This window comes from Marmota monax, unplaced genomic scaffold (genome assembly GCF_021218885.2).
Source record: "Marmota monax isolate L192 unplaced genomic scaffold, Marmota_monax_Labrador192_F-V1.1 WCK01_AAM20220418_F8-fsc00260, whole genome shotgun sequence".
NCBI lineage: Eukaryota > Metazoa > Chordata > Mammalia > Rodentia > Sciuridae > Marmota > Marmota monax.
The window spans coordinates 1,702,068-1,715,199 of record NW_026694062.1 but is presented as its reverse complement, the minus strand read 5'-3'; positions in this window follow the sequence as shown (position 1 = coordinate 1,715,199).

The following is a 13,132-nucleotide window of genomic DNA, read 5'->3' as shown; positions in this document are numbered from 1 at the left end:
TGTTAATCTTCTGCACGATGCTCCTGTCATCTCTGAAACTTAGATCAAACGGGCAGATTCCTCCAGTGCACTTTTTGTTAATTTTCACATAAAGTAAAAATAAATCTACGTTCAAAAACTTCTGCAAGTTGCCCGGCCCTTGGGTCAATAGAATTCAATTCCAATTTCTATCCACCGCATCAAAAGCACACCTTTCTCAGTGCTCCAAGAGAGGCTCTTGCCCCCAAGCTGCTGAGTGACAGCCTCTGTGTGTCCCTAGCTACCCTGGACCCAGCTGGAAATGGGGATTTCTGCCGAAATCCAGGTTGCCTACGAATGCCTCCTGAACCCCAAATTCAGTTCTGAAAGTTCCAACAAGGCAATTCACGCTCAGCCTCACCTTCAACTTGAACTTTCCATGGGAAGATACCAATTCGAGTATTTCAGAGAAGAAGGGGAAAAGAGGATTTTGTTTAATGTGAACTCAAGATGTGTCTCTAAGGCACGATAAGGAAACAGAATGGTTTCATGCATGCGTGTGTGTGTGTGTGTGTGTGTGTGTGTGTGTGTGTGAAAGAGACAGAGAGAGAGAGACTTCCGTCCGCCCCTGGGCACACTGAGACGTATTTATCTTCCTGCCTCATTGCCATTTTCTCCTGCGATTAACTTCTTTAAGCCTTTTGGGTCCAAGCTTTTGGACTTTCTTCTTCCCCCAGTGGAAACCTCGTCTCCATCTGAAAAGGCTCCTAATGCCCGTTGGTGTATTTCTGGGAGCATGCTGTCCCTGAGCCCATCTTCTGCACAAGAGTGACGACATATGTTTAGGTGCCCAGCTGTTTGTGCCCTGGGAAAATATTTGCAGAATTAGGACAGAGTTCCCAAGAGCACGCAGATTTCGACAGAGATGAAAGGCGAACGGGCAGACAGCAGCCCGTCGGCAGAGGAAGCATTTCTGAATCAAGGAGGCCTTTTGTAGTCCTTGGGAAGGAAAAAAAAAAGCTACCAGGCAGCACCTTCCCCCTGGGGCTGGACTGACAGGTCCATCAGCCCAGTTTCCAAACAATCTGGCTGATCCTCTGATTCGCAGCAGTAACTCTCAAACTGGGCGCATCTACCTGGCAGGATGTGAACGCGTGTCACACGGGATAAAGGGAGCTACGGTCAAATACTTTTGGCAGATGCAATCAAAATTAGGTGGGGGTCTCCACTGAAGTCTCTCTCGGGTGTTGAATATGCCAAAGCACCTTTAGGAGCTTTAAGAGGAAGACGTATTGTTGCTTCTCTAAGTGAACCTCGCTTGGCGCTAAGTTCTGAGACACGGATCTTTGGCAGTGGTTGTGACATGTAGATTCCCGGTGGACAGGATTATCATCTTGGGGACCATGGCAGCCATGGAGTTACAGGGCCTGAGTGTCCCTTCCAGAAGGCTTGCTGTAGATGGATGTGTGGATGTTACACCTTGATTCTTCTTGGACGCTCCTGCCAAGCCCCAGCCTCCTGCCAAGCCCCAGCCTCCAGGCTGCTCCCAGTCAATGAGAGAGCGTGGCAGCCATGCAGGAGTCCCCTGTGCCCACGTCAAGATGTGACTTATCCCACCTGCTCTCTGCATCAGGATTTCTCAGCTCTGGTGACGTGTTAGAACCAGGTGAGGGGTAAATGTCAGATTCCCAGCCTATTCGAGCTAGAATATCTGGGGGCAAGACTCAGGCTTCAACATTCTTTGGAGCTCCCCCCAGTTTAGCGAAGGTAAACACTGGCTTCTCTAGAGAAGCGCTTCTCAAGTTGGAGTGCACCCCCCTCAGAGCCATCAGAGAGCTCTGAGGGCTGAGCCCACCCCAGGGCTGCTAAGTCCTGAAGTCTGAGAGTTTGCATTTCTAAAATGTCCCCAGGAGGTGCTCATCACTGCTGTCCCACAGAAGCCACGCTGGGAACCACTCAAGTCGATAAAATTCTCTTACAGAATTTTCCTGGATCTCTCTCCCCTTGCAGAATACCAGCATGGCGCCACTGATGTGGTGCCCAGGTCCTCTGTTCTAACTCTCGTGGTTCAGAAGAGGCCACCAAGACCCCAGGGAGCAAAAAGTCACACCCTGCCACACACAGAAAAGCCATCTGGGTTGCCAGCCAAGACCCATCAAATCGCTGCCCGTACAGCTTGTCCAATGTTCCCAAGTTCCGCTGGACTCAGTCCTGGAGAATGCAGGCCACGGGAGACAGGAAGACACCCAGTGTCACAAAAGTCTGCATTTAGCCTGGGGCTAAATAACACACCAAGAGCACATCCCCAATCCTGGGAGGGAGAGAGTTAGGGCTGCTGAGATTCCAATGTCACTTAAGATGCCACTCAGTCCTCAGACTGTCATCCTGACACATCAGCTGAGAAAGTCAGAGCGTCCCCACCGATTTTTAACTCATAGATTCTTTGGTGATGCCAAAAAAATGTTCCAATGTCTGATCTGAAGATGTTCTGAAAACCAAAAGCGCCCGCCGCCTCTTCTTGAGCAAAAAATAATCACAGCCTGTTGTGTCTGACACCAAAACAAGTCTTCAACATGGAATTGACTTTTCTTCCCACCCTTCTGCCTGTGAAGTTGTTGTTGGGTCTACAAAATGCAGAAAGAAAATTGGCCTGATTCTGTGACTGAGTTGGCCGGGCTTCCTAGCATTGATCCACTGGGAATGGCTCCACCGGAGGTCTTTCTGGGACAGCCCGTCCGCAAAGCACAGATTCTCAGCGCACGCACGCACGTGTGGAAGGCAATTGCGGGCAGCTCAGGATGCTCATGGCTTAGTGAGACTGCAGGGCGGGGGTTAGGGAGGGCTAACGCACTGCCACAGCCCGCAGGATTGAGCAAAGCTAAGAATTCCTGTGTCATGTCATAGGAATCCTTCTGACTAATTTGCTAGCATCTTCATCTCCAAAGACCAAATGGATGCAATATATTGCCTGAAATCTGTTACCATCAAAACCATCACAAAGCAGGCACTGGTTTTTGTGACTAAGGAAATGAGGGAGAGGACTCTGTTCTTACTGTTGTCCTGGATATAGAACCAATGACTATTCAGCTGATCAGGGGCGTCACCTGAAGGTGGCTTTTACTGTTTGCTTCAAGGCAGGAAGAGCACTGATAATGTTTATGGTTTGTTTTTGTTTTTGTTTTTGTTTTGGACCATGGATTGAACTCAGGGGCGCTTCACCACTGAGCCACATCCCCAGCCCTTTTTTATATTTTATTTAGACAGGGTCTTGCTGAGTTGCTTGGGGCTTTGAACTTGCGATCCTCCTGCCTCAGCCTCCAGAGCCTCTGGGATTAGAGGCATAAGCCGCTGCACCTGGCTATGTTTATGGATTCTGAGAAGCTGTTTTGAATGCGTCTAGGACATTTCTCTGGCAACATAAGCAGAACACTCCCAGGGAGTATATCTCCCGGGCAGAAAGGCAGCCACTTGGAATGCAATGCACCTCGGAGGCAGGAAGCTCTATGAGCCAAGGTGATAATCAGGACAGTGACCATTTATTCAGGTGGACATCGTGCTAAGGACATCTCACCAACAATCTCATTCATCCCTCGAATGACCCCATCACTTATGTCCCATTACCATTCCCGTGTTTTGGCTGAGAAAATTAATGAGCAAAGAAATTAAATAATTTTCTCCTGGCCACATGAGTTGCTGGTAAATTTTAGAATCCAAATGAACATTCAGTTTGATTGGATTCCATAATTCAGTCTCAATTGAAGAGTTAACTACCGCCAGGCACCAGGGCACTCACCTGTAACCCCAGCTTCTCAGGAGGCTGAGGCAGGAGGACCTCAAGTTTGAGGCCAGCCTCAGCAACTGAGAGAAACCCTATCTCAAAATAAAATCATGGAAAGGGGTTAGCATGTGGCTCAGAGGTAGAGCATCCCAGAGTGTTTCTATCCATTGCAAGGCGGAAATACTCTTGAATTCCAGGTCTCTTTGTGACTTTTTTCCTCAAGGAGTAGCATGGGCTTAAATATTGTGTAGACTTCAAATAATTGGCAAGATGGAAGTGCCTGTGTGCTTTGAGATGATTTGTGTGCAATCCACTTACAGATATTAAAACACATTGTCTCATTCAATGGGCATTCATATCTCAAATTAAGAAAGATTCTTTTTTTTAAGCAATTATCTTTAGGTGTCAAAGAAGAAATACTATATTTCCTAATGATCCTTGCTTCTTTCACCTAGTGCAATAATGTTTACATTGTGAAGTCTTTTGTGGGCATTGCGGGCTGGCCTCTGTTTTTAATATAGTCCTGATCATGTACACCAGAGGTCAAGGCGACAGAAATAAACTGTTGAACAAGAGGCCTTCCCAGGACATGTGACACCACAGCTGTGACTTGGAGGCAAATAGACAAAATACCGAATGACAGGGCACTCACCTGTAAACCCACCTTCTCGGGAGGCTGAAGCAGGAGGACTGCAAGTTTGAGGCCAGCCTCAGCAACTCAGACAGACCCTATCTCAAAATGAAGTTATGGAAAGGGGTTAGCATGTGGCTCAGAGGTTACACTTTGTCCTCTGGCCACAAGCTTCAGTGAGATAATTATCTGACCATTTCTTGACCTTGGTCTCTTCATCTAAAACACATTTCTCAGTCTTGGTTCTACTGATCTTTAGGGCCACGTATTTTGTGATGGGACCGTCCTTTGCTCTGTGGGGTGTTTAGCAGCCTCCCTGGTCTCTAGATGCCAGGAGCACCCCTCACACTTGACAATCAGAAACGTCACCAAACATTGCTAAATGTCCCAAGAGTAGGAGGCACTATCATGTCCCCAACGTACCCCCAAAGTTGTATAATTTGAAGACCTAGCCGTTCTGCTAGCTGGTAGAACAGATACATAAAACTTGTTTTTCTATGTTCCCCTTTTCTAGAAAAGCCATCTTGGATGTTAAATGTGTAAATTGTTCAGTTGTTTTCCCCAGGGGGAAAAATGGCTGCAGTATATGACCACAGTCATGGTTGTGTGGGAGAATCAAAAGGAAGTCTTTCTTCCCATGGTACCCCTGGGGAAACACAAACAAGACGGTGTCCTTTGTCACTGGAAGTACGGCACCCCTCCCATCTGTCCTGACTCTCTTTGGCCATATAGTGGCAAACGCTGGCCCCAATGCTTGGTTCCCCAACATTGACATCAATAGCCACAAAGAACACCGACTTCCCGACCAAAGCAAACTCCTGAGTCTAAAATGAGCATAAGACATGCACAGCTTCTTCAAAGATACTGCAAGGGTGACCAGGAATGAGAGACACCGAGGACTCCTGGGGAGGTGGGAGGTGGGGGGCTTGGCGAGGGGGCTGGAGCTGGGTTGCATGTGGTGGGCTAAAATGGCAAAAGGCAAAGGAGTCCCAAAAGAACCACTTTAAAGTAAAGGCAGAGTCCAGGGGACCTATCAGATGACCGTAAAAATCAAACCAGACAGGCAAATCAGCTTGGGTCCACCAAGAAATGGGCAGCCCAATCCCTGGTCACCCAAAGCCGTTGTTGGGAGGCAAGAGGAGAGCCATCTTGAAGGGCCAGCCATGGTGCTCTGGGTTTCTTATCTCCAACCGGGGCACACGTGCCAGTCAGCTCCAGGTACTGCTCCAAGAATTTCACAACAAGAACTTCCTGCGCGTGAACGCCGCTGAGCCAGAAATGCTATTTTCCAAGAGCCGGAACACCTTCTAAAGCAGAGTTTAATGCACACATGGAAGTCAGGGGGTCCCTCGCCTCCGTTAGCATAGCCGATGGTTGGTCTTCTCAAGGGCTGAGCTCCCTTGGGCTCTTTTTACTTACAGTGAAGTGAAGGTCACAGACAAGGTCGCTTTTAAGGTCCTCTCCAATTCAGCGATCCCAGGATCCTGTGAATTCTGCAACATGTTTTCCATCTGCATGGATCAGAGTTGGTAAGACTGAGTCAGAAATGCACCGAAATTCAACTCTGGTCACTCAACACTCGGAATTCCTCTATCGAGAGGGGCACACGAAATTCAGCCCGGTGCATCCAGGACCGTTGCAGTGTTGAGTGCGCTGATGAACTCCAGATCTCTCAAGTGCCCTCCACCAAGAACACTCACCCCTTCCTCATTGACTGTCCTTGAGTATTTGACCTTGGGCTCCAGCCAAGCATCCCCGGGACCTGTTTTGAATTCCCTGGAAATAGTGGTGTTTGATCAGATGGGACAAGTTCCACCAAGACGGATGTAAGAAAATAGTATCAAATGATTGGTTTCCCTACACATCATTTATATATATATATATATATATATATATCAGAGCCAAACACTAAGAAATAAGGATGGCATTCCATCAGTTTGGGTACAATGACCTTTAGGGTCGACCAGGGTACAATGTCACAACGGCTCTGCACCTAAGGAAGGAAGGTTCTTTTGGGTTTCAGAATTCTGCATGAGAACTCCACTTGGATAGCTCTTATTCTTCCCACGACTAGATTTCTTAAAAGCAATACATTTTGCATCTCATTTGGGGGCTGCACTTACACTGATCAAAGATAATGACATTCTTAGCGAGCGAAAGATACCATTTCCCAGCTTGGTCTTTTTCTAAGACAATTTGTTGAAACAGATTTTCAGGGAGGCTGGGGAGTGGGGGAAGTACGCCAACCTGCGTTGCTGTGGCAACTTCTACAAAAGCGAAGGATACACTTGTGCTGTTTTTAGGGAGTGCGATTTTACTTCTTAAAATATCATTGATTTCTGTGGTGCTGAGAAGCAATTAGCTGGGTCTATAGAGGAGGATGAATTTCATTCCTCTCCCTGGGGTGCCAGAAGGTCAGGCTGAGATGAAACCTTTTCATAGATACGATAACCTGTGGAGTTGGAAGAGCTATTTCAGGTGCACCTGGATGGAGAGAGAGGTACTGGGCACAGGGTGTCCTACCTCAGAAACTAGCCATGTCAGCCCTGTGCTAGGACCACTGAGCTGAAGACGATTATCTGGGGCTTGGGGTTCATTTTAATGCAGTTCTCGGTGCACACGCCAAGAAAGCTGTGTAGCAAACCTGATCTGTAACAGTTGCTGTGATTCATTCCTTTCTGGTCTTCCAAGCGCTGGCCGCCATATTGCTTCTGCATTGGCTTTCCCATGTGGCCTCTGACCTTCTCCAAACCAACAAAACCTTCTCAATTTTCAAGGCTGACCTCAGACTCCACCTCTCCCAGAAAGCTGACCCTGACCCTCCTTTTGCACTTTTCTCTTGGTTCTATAATATTTGGAACCTACCTGCTTACAAATAGGTTACCAATACTCTGGTGTGACCTCTCTCCTCCCTAATACTATGAGTCCTTGGGAGTGCCCCCTGTGCCTCATCCAATGCCACATTCCCCAACAGAGCTAAACAGGGTGTTTTACACAAAGCAACCCTCAAGAAGCACCTACTGGTTGAATACATGCACACACAGGCAAACGGGGCCATCTCTCATGTATGGGACAGCGCCTAGCTCTGCCGACCTGATTAAGCTTTGGCGGGAGTGGTAGAGATCCGACTGGGTTCAGGTCAAATGGGGTTTATGTAGGGGAAGATGAAGTAAAGGCTGTGTCTTGAGCCTGGTTTTAAAGGAGAGAAAAAAAATCTATCCTAGCAAATAGATGGAAGAAAGTGTCACACACAGGGGAAGAAGCATGACGTCAGGCTGGGACACCAAACATGAGCATGTCAATTTTCCTGGAACGTCAGATATTAACTGAGAGGTTAAAGGCACCCACGGGGAATGAAAGGGGATTTTCAAAGCATCCTCTTCTTTATTTGCCTTTCTTTCTTCCATGAAGGCTGCATGATAAAGGGTAGAGAAGTTGGGGATTTGGGGTTGGGCACCCTATTTGGAAAGCCCATTTGTGTTATTCAACAGCTTCACAACAAATTACTCCTCTAAGCCTCGGTTTTCTTATCTGCAAAATGGGAGCAAGAACGCACAGTACAGACCGGACCATGTAGCATAGAGAGCTCCCCTGTGTGCTGCACACAGACAGCAAAAATGTATTGCCATCTCTCCCTGCTGGGTAAAAACTTACAGGCCATATGCAGGAATTTAACTAAAGCAAACCTCAGTAATTCCTGAAACTGCTGAAGACAACTCTCCTTTCTTTCTTCAATGTCTTTTTTCTAGTATAAACTCGGTTTGGTAGTTAGTGTGGTAGCCGTGAACTCCAAAGACGTGGCACCAGGACTATAATTTTAGGTGCTAACTTGGGGCTGCCCCTGTGGCAACAGACACGTTTAAAATTCACAGGCGCAGTGGTGCACGCCTGTCATCCCAGCAGCTTGGGAGGCTGAGGCAGGAGGATCACAAGTTCAAAGCCAGCCTCAGCAACTTAGTGAGGTCCAAAGCAGCTCAGTGAGACCCTGACTCTAAATAAAATACAAAATAGGGCTGGGGATGGGGCTCAGTCGCCTCTGAGTTCAATCCCTGGTGCCCACAAGAAAAAGAACTAAAGGCAGCAACCCTAGATTGCCTGGACAAGGTGGCGGAGAGAGCCAACCATTAAGCCGTTAGGACTGTGTCTTTAAAGGTCGGGGTGACAGAGGACCATACTGGGCATCACTGGGGGAGTTTGTTATGCATGTGAATTCCTGGATGCCAGCCCAAACCTGCTGACTCGGATTCTTGGGTCTGAGCCAGAGAATACGCATGTTTAACAAGACCCCACGCGAGTTCTTGAACGCACACTCAAGGATAAGAACTGCAGATTTCAATTTCTGGAGACAAGATCAACAATGGATAGGGTTCTGCTGTCACCCAAGGCACTTTCAGGTTCCTGGATAAGCAGATACCAAAAGACTCTAGGGACAGAAATGTTTGGAAGATCCGTACTAGGACTGCAAACCACAACCCTCAGGAATTAGAAATGGAGAACTTTGGGGGCCATTACTCTGAGATATGAAATAAATGGTTGGAGATTGGCTGAGTACTGCAGAGAGAATGAGAGGGAGGGAGAAGGGAGGGAAGGTACACCATCCAGCCATCTGCAGAGAATCCAATGGAGAATTCTGCCCGACGCCCACTAGCAAAGCGCAGCCCCGCTAGGCAAAGAACCCCCAATGTTCCAATTCCTCTAGGGCTTTTCGTTAATACTGGGGATTGAACCCAGGGGCACTCGACCACTGCGTCCCCTCCCCAGCCCTGTTTTGTACTTTATTTAGAGACAGGGTCTCCCTGAGTTGCTTAGCGCCTTGCTTTCACTGAAACTGACTTTGAACTCGCGATCCTCCTGCCTCAGCCTCCCGAGCCTCTGGGACCACAGGCGTGTGCCACCACCGTGCCAGCCTTCTCAGACTTTCGACAGGTGCATCCTGTCTGCTCATGAGCTTGTTGTGAGAGGAAGCCGGGGGGGGAGGGGGGGGGGACTGTCCTTCACAGTCCCAAGAGGAAGACCCAGGAATACACAGCCCACAGCTTCTGTGTGGGTAGAAGGTGGTGAAATGCACTTGAACTTGCAGCACTTCGTGGCTGACCTCCAAAAGAAGCTTCCTGTGGGACCTCTTTAGGAAAGCCCTTGTGGGAGAGCGGGCTTCCAGCTGCAGGCACTTCCTTGGTGGCCCATTCTGTGGAAGATGGGTGCATAATTCTTGCATGAAAATATAAAGATTTCATGCAAGAAATATATATTCTATATTCATGTATATATGTACACATGTTGATTGATATGTAAAGTTTTTACAAATCTATAGATTATTATAGATCCACAATGCTCATTTTATAACTGTCTATAACAATTATCACTTATAGTAAATAACTATACAAACTACAAATTGTATAATATAGATTGTATTATATCATTAAATATAACCCAACTATTTAATTATTCATATAATTAATCACAGGATATAAATTCGTGTTACATGATAATGATGTAATTGCATACATACATGATCTATGTAATGAATATCACATATGTTACATCATCATATAATTATTATGAACCCAGTATATGTTACTTATACATAATTATACATACATTAAATAAAAGTATATTAATTCATAAACTAACCTATAAATCTATGTATAAGACACACATTCATTTTTATGAATTCTAATGTATTTTTGTGACCCTGTGCAGAAAGGCGAACATGATCTATGTTGCATTGAAGTCGTTCTCTTTTTCCTGATTCTAAGGGAAACGGGAGACTGTCTCAGGGCTGTCTCAGGAGACTCTCACAGGCTGCACACTCTTGCACGAGGGACGAATCCCGTTCCTTGTGTCAGGACAGTGTGAGTGGCCCTGGGGGATTTGGTCATGTTTAGTGGTAATCCTTGGTGTCTTATATCTCCATGCACCTGTCTGCCTTTCACTTTAGATGCATTATACCTCCAAGTGCAGGGCAATCAGCTGTCAGGTTCACATCTCATGACCAACAAGTCAATGCAGACAAGAAGTTTCTGCAGAGTTCCATCCTCTGCCGTGGCAACCTGAAACTCATACTCCTGGGTTTTCTCCCCCTTAACAGTCACACAGGTACAGAGCAGATGTGCAGGCAGCAACAAGTTACCTGAGCAGGTGAGGGCTGGGAGCAAGTAAATAAAATCTGCTAGCCTCGTACTCTTGACTCCCAAAGTGATACACAGAATCCAATTTTTTAAAAAACTGTGAACAAATGTGAGAGAAAATATCCCCAAAGAGTGATGGTGTTCCCTGCCAATGATTTTCACTTGCTGAAACCTGAGTGATCTTCATCCAACAGGAACAGAGAACCTGCCAGGACATCTCATCGCCAGGAAAAGGAAGGAAACACAGGAGCAGTCTTGGTTCCCGTACCAAGCTTGAATCCTTCATTCATGAATGACTTCTGCTTAATACAGGTGCAAAGGAATAACGCCACATGATCTTCACAGAAAGACTACAGTTTAGTTGCATGATTGAAGCATGGTTGAACTTTTGTTCTGAACAGAAAATACTCAAATATTTTAGGAATGCTAAGTTACATGGGAAAGGGGGGAGGGGAGGTGAAAGGAGGGGGAGGGGGAGGGAGGGGAGGAGGGACTGAGGTGACAGATGCCTGACTTTAGATTGGAGGGATTATAATTTTTCATGTACCTGAATAAAAACAGTAACAACAAAATGAACCTTGGGTATTGTTACCATTAACCACTCCTCGTACCAAATCAGAGGGTGCGACTCCTTGCGGCAAGGGCAGAGATTCGGCAGCACCTCCCCCCTCAATGCTCCTTAGCCCGCAGCCCACGTGGACAACAGGTAACTTCTCTCCTACTTTCTTTGTTCATCTTTAGATACAATATTGCCAGCCCTCCTTCTGTCCGCTCCTGGATTATCAGGAGTTGGCTGTATTTATTTCTCTTATTTTGGTAGGAGTGGATGAGGGTAAAGGAAATGTACCTGTCTTTAAATACACTGACACCACAACATTAAGATAACACCATATGGGTTTCCTATTGATTTTTTAACAACCATAAAGGTGTATTAGCTGACACTTTTGGAGGTCAGAAGTCTTTGTCCATCTGTTTCTCTCTCTCTCGCTCTCTCTCTCTGATCTCTTTTGCAAACCTCCTTATCCAAATCTGACCCTCAGCCTCTTTCTGATCAGGACTTTTGTGATTGCACTGGACTCACCCAGATACTCTAGTCTCCATCCCCAATTCAAATGGGGATACATCCCCATCTCAAAATCCTTCACATCAACGGCACTATTCCACAGTCACAAGTCTCAGGAATTAGAAACGGATAACCTTGGGGACCATTACTTTGTCTACACAATGCCACAAAAAAAAAAAAAAAGTTCATGTCTCAAACCAGAAGGCTGGTGACCAAAACCTCTCGGGGTATCTTGTCCACAGACACAGAGGGTAAAATAAGAGATCCTCTGCCTGTGGTCCTTTCCTGCTAAGGCAACCTCATGTGGCATCAAGGAACACAGGGCTGATAAAGATGAACGGAGATCCTGGGGGTGTCGTGGCATCAAGTACCCCCCAGCTCTGAGCCGGGGCCATGTACCAGAACACTGCACAGTTTGAAGGCTGGTGAACCTCTCTCAAGTGCCATACTTACTGAAGAAGTCACTCCTGTCTGTCGATGGAGCTATTACCTGCAGTACTGCTAAATCCTTATCTCAGTTATTTAACAAAAACAGCGGCTCACTAAGGGACTGTCCCAAAGGCAGCTTCTCTCCTCTTGACTCAGGGATTGAATTCCCTCCACTGAGGTTCATGGCCTAGCTACTGCAGTTGCCAACCAGGTGGGCAAGATCCTGGGGGAGGGGGCTGGGAAGACCGTGCAGAACAGGCCCCTGAGCACTTGACCTCCACTCACATTCCAACCGCTGGAACTTAGTCATGTGGTGATAGCCACCAGCAAGGGAAGTTGTAGGGTGGAGTCCCCGGAAAGAAGACCCCATATATGGGGTGGCCAGCTAACTGGTTGTCACTGTGCTCTTGGGACAAGGGGAAAATGGCTCCTAAGCAATGGATTTGTTCTCATGCATCTTTTAAGTCAGTACTAGCAATCCTTTGTCCATGACATTGATGAATTGCATCTCCTAAAGTTCAATTTGGCAAACCCGAGGCTACTCCGGGTCTCCCACTGATGCAAATTGAAAAAAGATTAAAAGCAGAGCATACCAAGTGTAATATGACCCCACAAGTGGCAAATCCACATGGTACCCATTGAGGATTTTTCCAAGGGAAAACCCCAACTTTGAACATCAGGGGGTCCTGAGACAACTGGATATTGACAGAGGAAAAAAAAAAAAGAGTCTTGACTGTTGCTTGATACCAAACCTCCAAGTTGACTCAAAATGCACCCTATACAAAAAGAGCTATAACTAACACATTTCTCAGCGTGAACCAAGGAGAAAAGTCTGGAAAACTGAGGCTTGCTAACTCGGGACACATGAGGTACAAGTATTTTTGAAAATGATAAAAGTAGACATCATCAGGATTAAAAGCAGCTATTCTCTTAAAGACACAATTAGGAAAAATGGAAAGGAAAATCCACAGATGGGAAAATCTTGCAAAATGCATCTGACAGAAGCTTGTATTACAGAACTCTTGTACTCTGCAAAGAGAGGATAAACAACCAAACCTTTTCAAATGAACCAAAGATTGAAGGCTTACACATCTAGAACTGCCAACGATAAAAAGATTGCCAAGAGCAAGCACGATGGAAATACA